This window comes from Oncorhynchus masou, chromosome 17 (assembly GCF_036934945.1).
Source record: "Oncorhynchus masou masou isolate Uvic2021 chromosome 17, UVic_Omas_1.1, whole genome shotgun sequence".
NCBI lineage: Eukaryota > Metazoa > Chordata > Actinopteri > Salmoniformes > Salmonidae > Oncorhynchus > Oncorhynchus masou.
Genome location: NC_088228.1, coordinates 44166806 through 44174710, shown reverse-complemented (window position 1 = coordinate 44174710; position 7905 = coordinate 44166806).

The window sequence follows — 7905 nt, the reverse complement described above, 5'->3', positions numbered from 1 at the left end:
ACTAAACACTCTGATAACCATGTCATTACTGCCTTGGCTAAATGCATGGTATTTACCAATACTAAACACTCTGATAACCATGTCATTACTGCCTTGGCTAAATGCATGGTATTTACCAACACTAAACACTCTGATAACCATGTCATTACCGCCTTGTCTAAATGCATGGTATTTACCCATACTAAACAATCTGATAACCATATCATTACTGCCTTGGCTAAATGCATGGTATTTACCAATACTAAACACTCCGATAACCATGTCATTACTGCCTTGGCTAAATGCATGGTATTTACCAATACTAAACACTCTGATAACCATGTCATTACTGCCTTGGCTAAATGCATGGTATTTACCAATACTAAACACTCTGATAACCATGTCATTACTGCCTTGGCTAAATGCATGGTATTTACCCATAATAAACACTCTGAAAAGCATGTCCTTGGAAGGACATTCTATAGAGCAAGTCAAAATGTACAAATATCTGGGAGTTTGGGTGAATGAGAAGTTGAGCTTCACCAGCCATGTAGAGAACCTAGTCAGGAAACTCAAGCTGGGTTTTATTTGGGTTTTATTACTGGCACACGGTTTGTTTTTCCTTTGGCTCCAAAAAGGAGTTGATTCATTTTACTTTTCTCTATGTATTGGACTATGGTGATACTATTTATGTACAAGCCTGAAGCTCTACACTGAAGGCTCTTGACTCTGTGTACCATGCAGCCCTTTGTTTTTTGTTACCAATCAGATCTATACAGTGCTGTTGGGTGGACATCACCTGCACCCCACAGGCTCCAACGCTGGTATATTCTATTTATAAGGCCTTTTTAGGAAAACTATCCTCTCTTCTAGCTTGAAATGAAAACACATACAAGCTCAGATCTCAGTCTTGTTTTATGCTTCGCGTCCTGAAGAATTAGAACCAAGCATCGGGCTTAGTGGGACTATCATTTGTTTTTCAACAGCACAATGACCCAACTCACCTCGAGGCTGTGTAAGGACTATTTGACAAAGAAGCAGAGTGATGGAGTGCTGCATCAGATGACCTGGTCTCCACAATCATCCGACCTCAACCCAATTGAGATGGTTTGGATGAGTTGGACTGCAGAGTGAAGGAAAAGAATCCAACAAGTGCACAGCATATGTTGGAATTTCTTCAAGACTGTTAGAAAAGCATTCCAGGTGAAACTGGTTGAGAGAATGACAAAAGTGTTCAAAGCTGTCATCAAGGCAAAGTATGGCTACTTTGAAGAATCTAACATATAAAATATATTTTGATTTGTTTAACACTTTTTTGGTTACTACATGGTTCCACATGTGTTACTTCATAGTTTTGATGTCTTCACTATTATTCTACATTGTAGAACATAGTACAAATAAAGGAAAACCCTTGAATGAGTAGTTGTGTGTAGGTGTTCTAAAACTTTTGACTGGTACTGTACACTCTCACACACTTAGACCTTCAGGAGTTCCACTTAAATCAAATGTTGACTTAGTCCCCTAAACCATTATAATGTACACACTTAATATAATCACTGTCTAATGTCACTTCCTCTTCCTGTGTGTTTCATATCCTGGAAGGAGGAGGCAACATGGTAGCCATAGACCGGACCGTACAGCACGTTTAGAAGATGTAAGAGTTCCTCCCTGCACTCTCTGTATATTTCTCCAGCTTGACTGCTCTACATCTAACCAGAGTAGGACCATTTTACAAACCTCTACTAGCTCCACTGCCCCATCTAGTGGAACAATAAAGCATTTTCTGTAATAGCACTGTGTTTCCTAACTTCCTGAGAAAGATTACATGAAGTTTTACCATGTTGAGCATGACCAGCGGCTTATTCAAATAAATGGCACTTTTCAGTTCATCTTCCAAAGTTGACCAAATTTAAATGGAATTGCTTCCATCCCTCATTACCAATGAAGGCATGTGTTGTTCTGGCCTGGTTTAGATCTTATCTGTCGGAAAGATATCAGTTTGTCTCTGTGAATGGTTTCTCCTCTGACAAATCAACTGTACATTTCGCTGTTCCTCAAGGTTCCGTTTTAGGACCACTATTGTTTTCACTATATATTTTACCTCTTGGGCATGTTATTCGAAAACATAATGGTAACTTTCACTGCTATGCGGATGACACACAGCTGTACATTTCAATGAAACAAGAAGCCCCAAAATTGCCCTCGCTAGAAGCCTGTGTTTGAGACATAAGGAAGTGGATGGCTGCAATCGTTTTACTTTTAAACTCGGACATAACAGAGATGCTTGTTCTCGGTCCCAAGAAACAAAGAGATCTTCTGTTGAATTTGACAAGTAATCTTAATGGTTGTACAGTCGTCTCAAATAAAACTGTGAAGGACCTCGGTGTTACTCTGGACCCTGATCTCTCATTTGACGAATGTTTCAAGGACAGCTTTTTTTCATCTACGTAACATTGCAAAAATCAGAAACTTTCTGATCAAAAATGGTGCAGAAAAATGTATCCATGCTTTTGTTACTTCTAGGTTAGACTACTGCAATGCTCTACTTTCTGGCTACCCGGATAAAGCACTAAATAAACTTCAGTTACTGCTAAATACGGCTGCTAGAATCCTGACTAGAACCAAAACATTTGATCATATGACTCCAGTGCGAGCCTCCCTACATTGGCTTCCTGTCAAGGCAAGGGCTGATTTCAAGGTTTTACTGCTAACCTAACCTTACATGGGCTTGCTCCTACCTATCTCTCTGATTTGGTCCTGCTGTACATACCTACATTCACACTACGGTCACAAGATGCAGGCCTCCTAATTGTCCCTAGAATTTCTAAGCAAACGGCTGGAGGCAGGGCTTTCTCCTATAGAGCTCCATTTTTATGGAATGGTCTGCCTACCCATGTGAGAGACGCAAACTCGGTCTCAACCTTTAAGTCTTTACTGAAGACTCATCTCTTCAGTGGGTTATATAATTGAGTGTAGTCTGGCCCAGGAGTGTGAAGGTGAACGGAAAGGCTCTGGAGCAACGAACCGCCCTTGCTGTCTCTGCCTGGCCGGTTTCCCTCTTTCCACTGGGATTCTCTGCCTCTAACCCTATTACAGGGGCTGAGTCACTGGCTTACTGGTTGTCACAGCAGATTTCCTCCTCTTCCTCTGAAGAGGTGAAATAAGGATCGGACCAACATGCAGCGTGGTAGGTGTCCATGGTTTTTAATAAGAAAAACTAAACATGAACACAAATACAAAATAATAAAGTGAACTGGAAACGAAAGAGTCCCATGTGGCACAAACACTGACACAGGAAACAATCACCCACAAAATACCCAAAGAATATGGCTGCCTAAATATGGTTCCCAATCAGAGACAACGATAAACACCTGCCTCTGATTGAGAACCAATCTAGGCAACCATAGACTTACATAAACACCTAGAATGAACACAACTCCATAAATCTACAAAAAACCCTAGACAGTACAAACACCCTAGATGAGACAAAAACCATACATCACCCATGTCACTCCCTTGCCTAACCAAAATAATAAAGAAGACAAAGATAACTAAGGCCAGGGCGTGACACTGGTGCTCTTTCATGCCGTCCCTAGGAGGTCCCTTTGACATCAGACATGCCACTCATCAGTTCTGTGTTTGACAGGATGTACCTTTCTCTCAGTTCTAGGTGCAGCAGGCAGTTGATTGTTGGTTTTCCCTATTAAATACTTGATGGCTCCAACACACACTGCATTCTGTGTCTAAAAATAATCTACTGAGACATCCTTACTGACCCCTCCTCTCAGCCCCAGAGAGAGAGAGAGATCGAGAGCTATTGTCACAAATCGCATCTCAAACCGCAGAAAAGGTTTCTATATCTACTACAAAAGGCTGAGTTTTTCCATTGAGTATGTCGGCCCCAGCAGATGAGAGAGAGAGGAAGTGCGTTTGGTATCTCTTTTTAGACACAGGATGTATTGGGTCCGTTGAGCTGTGAGTCGATTGTCTGTGCATCACATCTGTATTTTAGAGACACAGTGAAGGTGTAACAGCCACAACCAGTGTGAGAGCAGCCCACACAATGGCGCAACCACTGAATGAATTACAGTGACATTGTTACTGAATAGACATGGTTAAACTATTATTTGTAAATCGATCAAAAATATTATTTGGAAAATGTTGTCTTGGTCTGAGGAATTGCTCACAGCGGGTTCAGCTGTCACACACATCATTGTCTCACGTGATCTACATCCCTCTATTTACCATATGTTGTCTGTTTTTATTTTCTTCACCTTTTCTGTTGTTCTCGTTGTCGCCATTGTCATTCTGTCTCTCTGTCGCTGTGTCCAAACCCTCTACTCTCCATAGAGGAAATTCCACTGGGATATGTGAGCAGATTTGAATATGATTTCTCTGTGTTTGCATTTTTAAAAAGTTCAATATGTAAAAGGAGTTTTTATTTATCTATATGAAACTGTATCACAGCTTGTCTTTTGTAGCTTGAGAGTGTGGGGTTTTAATTTGATATCACTCAACTCAAAGCTTGCATGACCTCAATTCTAATCTTTGGCAAGACCAGAACCCATTGTGCTGAATGTTTTCGAGTCAGATTCTAGCCAAAGACCAGGCCAGGCCTGGGCTAAGCCCTCTAAATAGTAACAATTTTTCTTGAAATCAGACTGTGTGGATTTGAATTGAGAACTTGGGCTTTCTTTGGATTGATTTGTGTGTGTGTGTGTGTGTGTGTGTGTGTGTGTGTGTGTGTGTGTGTGTGTGTGTGTGTGTGTGTGTGTGTGTGTGTGTGTGTGTAAGCTGGTATTTTTCAAGGCAGTGACTGGATGTATGCAACCTACCACCCATTCCAGTGCTCTTAGGCCATCAGACTGTTAAGCACCCATCACTAACACAGAGAGGCTGCTGCCTGCAGACAGACTTGAAATCATTGGCCACTTTAATTGGATCACTAGTCACTTTAATAATGTTTACATATCCTATATTACTCATCTCATATGTGTATACTGTCTTTTATACTATCAATTGCATCTTGCCTATGCCGCTCTGCCATTGCTCATCCATATATTTATATGTATATATTCTTATTTAATTCCTTTACTTAGATGTGTGTGTATTAGGTAGCTGTTGTGGAATTGTTAGATTGCATGTTAGATATTTCTGCACTGTCGGGAACTAGAAGCACAAGCATTTCGCTACACTCGCAATAACGTCTGCAAACCATAGTTATGTGACCAATAACATCTGCTAACCATGGGTATGTGACCATTAACTTCTGCTAACCATGTGACCAATAACATCTTCTAACCATGGGTATGTGACCAATAACATTTAACATTACATTACATTTAAGTCATTTAGCAGACGCTCTTATCCAGAGCGACTTACAAATTGGTGAATTCACCTTCTGACATCCAGTGGAACAGCCACTTTACAATAGTGCATCTACATTTAACATTTACATTTAAGTCATTTAGCAGACGCTCTTATCCAGAGCGACTTACAAATTGGTGAATTCACCTTCTGACATCCAGTGGAACAGCCACTTTACAATAGTGCATCTAAGTCATTAAGGGGGGGGGGGATGGTGAGAAGGATTACTTATCCTATCCTAGGTATTCCTTGAAGAGGTGGGGTTTCAGGTGTCTCCGGAAGGTGGTGATTGACTCCGCTGTCCTGGCGTCGTGAGGAGTTTGTTCCACCATTGGGGGCCAGAGCAGCGAACAGTTTTGACTGGGCTGAGCGGGAACTGTACTTCCTCAATGGTAGGGAGGCGAGCAGGCCAGAGGTGGATGAACGCAGTGCCCTTGCTTGGGTGTAGGGCCTGATCAGAGCCTGGAGGTACTGCGGTGCCGTTCCCCTCACAGCTCCGTATGCAAGCACCATGGTCTTGTAGCGGATGCGAGCTTCAACTGGAAGCCAGTGGAGAGAGCGGAGGAGCGGGGTGACGTGAGAGAACTTGGGAAGGTTGAACACCAGACGGGCTGCGGCGTTCTGGATGAGTTGTAGGGGCTTAATGGCACAGGCAGGGAGCCCAGCCAACAGCGAGTTGCAGTAATCCAGACGGGAGATGACAAGTGCCTGGATTAGGACCTGCGCCGCTTCCTGTGTGAGGCAGGGTCGTACTCTGCGGATGTTGTAGAGCATGAACCTACAGGAGCGGGCCACCGCCATGATGTTGGTTGAGAACGACAGGGTGTTGTCCAGGATCACGCCAAGGTTCTTAGCGCTCTGGGAGGAGGACACAATGGAGTTGTCAACCGTGATGGCGAGATCATGGAACGGGCAGTCCTTCCCCGGGAGGAAGAGCAGCTCCGTCTTGCCGAGGTTCAGCTTGAGGTGGTGATCCGTCATCCACACTGATATGTCTGCCAGACATGCAGAGATGCGATTCGCCACCTGGTCATCAGAAGGGGGAAAGGAGAAGATTAATTGTGTGTCGTCTGCATAGCAATGATAGGAGAGACCATGTGAGGTTATGACAGAGCCAAGTGACTTGGTGTATAGCGAGAATAGGAGAGGGCCTAGAACAGAGCCCTGGGGGACACCAGTGGTGAGAGCGCGTGGCGAGGAGACAGATTCTCGCCACGCCACCTGGTAGGAGCGACCTGTCAGGTAGGACGCAATCCAAGCGTGGGCCGCGCCGGAGATGCCCAACTCGGAGAGGGTGGAGAGGAGGATCTGATGGTTCACAGTATCGAAGGCAGCCGATAGGTCTAGAAGGATGAGAGCAGAGGAGAGAGAGTTAGCTTTAGCAGTGCGGAGCGCCTCCGTGATGCAGAGAAGAGCAGTCTCAGTTGAATGACTAGTCTTGAAACCTGACTGATTTGGATCAAGAAGGTCATTCTGAGAGAGATAGTGGGAGAGCTGGCCAAGGACGGCACGTTCAAGAGTTTTGGAGAGAAAAGAAAGAAGGGATACTGGTCTGTAGTTGTTGACATCGGAGGGATCGAGTGTAGGTTTTTTCAGAAGGGGTGCAACTCTCGCTCTCTTGAAGACGGAAGGGACGTAGCCAGCGGTCAGGGATGAGTTGATGAGCGAGGTGAGGTAAGGGAGAAGGTCCCCGGAAATGGTCTGGAGGAGAGAGGAGGGGATAGGGTCGAGCGGGCAGGTTGTTGGGTGGCCGGCCGTCACAAGAAGCGAGATTTCATCTGGAGAGAGAGGGGAGAAAGAGGTCAGAGCACAGGGTAGGGCAGTGTGAGCAGAACCAGCGGTGTCGTTTGACTTAGCAAACGAGGATCGGATGTCGTCGACCTTCTTCTCAAAATGGTTGACGAAGTCATCTGCAGAGAGGGAGGAGGGGGGGGGGAGGGGGAGGAGGATTCAGGAGGGAGGAAAAGGTGGCAAAGAGCTTCCTAGGGTTAGAGGCAGATGCTTGGAATTTAGAGTGGTAGAATGTGGCTTTAGCAGCAGAGACAGAGGAGGAAAATGTAGAGAGGAGGGAGTGAAAGGATGCCAGGTCCGCAGGGAATAAGTTTTCCTCCATTTCCGCTCGGCTGCCCGGAGCTCTGTTCTGTGAGCTCGCAATGAGTCATCGAGCCACGGAGCGGGGGAGGGGAGGACCGAGCCGGCCTGGAGGATAGGGGACATAGAGAGTCAAAGGATGCAGAAAGGGAAGAGAGGAGGGTTGAGGAGGCAGAGTCAGGAGAAAGGTTGGAGAAGGTATGAGCAGAGGGAAGAGATGATAGGATGGAAGAGGAAAGAGTAGCGGGGGAGAGAGAGCGAAGGTTGGGACGGCGCGATACCATCCGAGTAGGGGCAGTGTGGGAAGTGTTGGATGAGAGCGAGAGGGAAAAGGATACAAGGTAGTGGTCGGAGACTTGGAGGGGAGTTGCAGTGAGGTTAGTGGAAGAACAGCATCTAGTAAAGATGAGGTCGAGCGTATTGCCTGCCTTGTGAGTAGGGGGAAGGTGAGAGGGTGAGGTCAAAAGA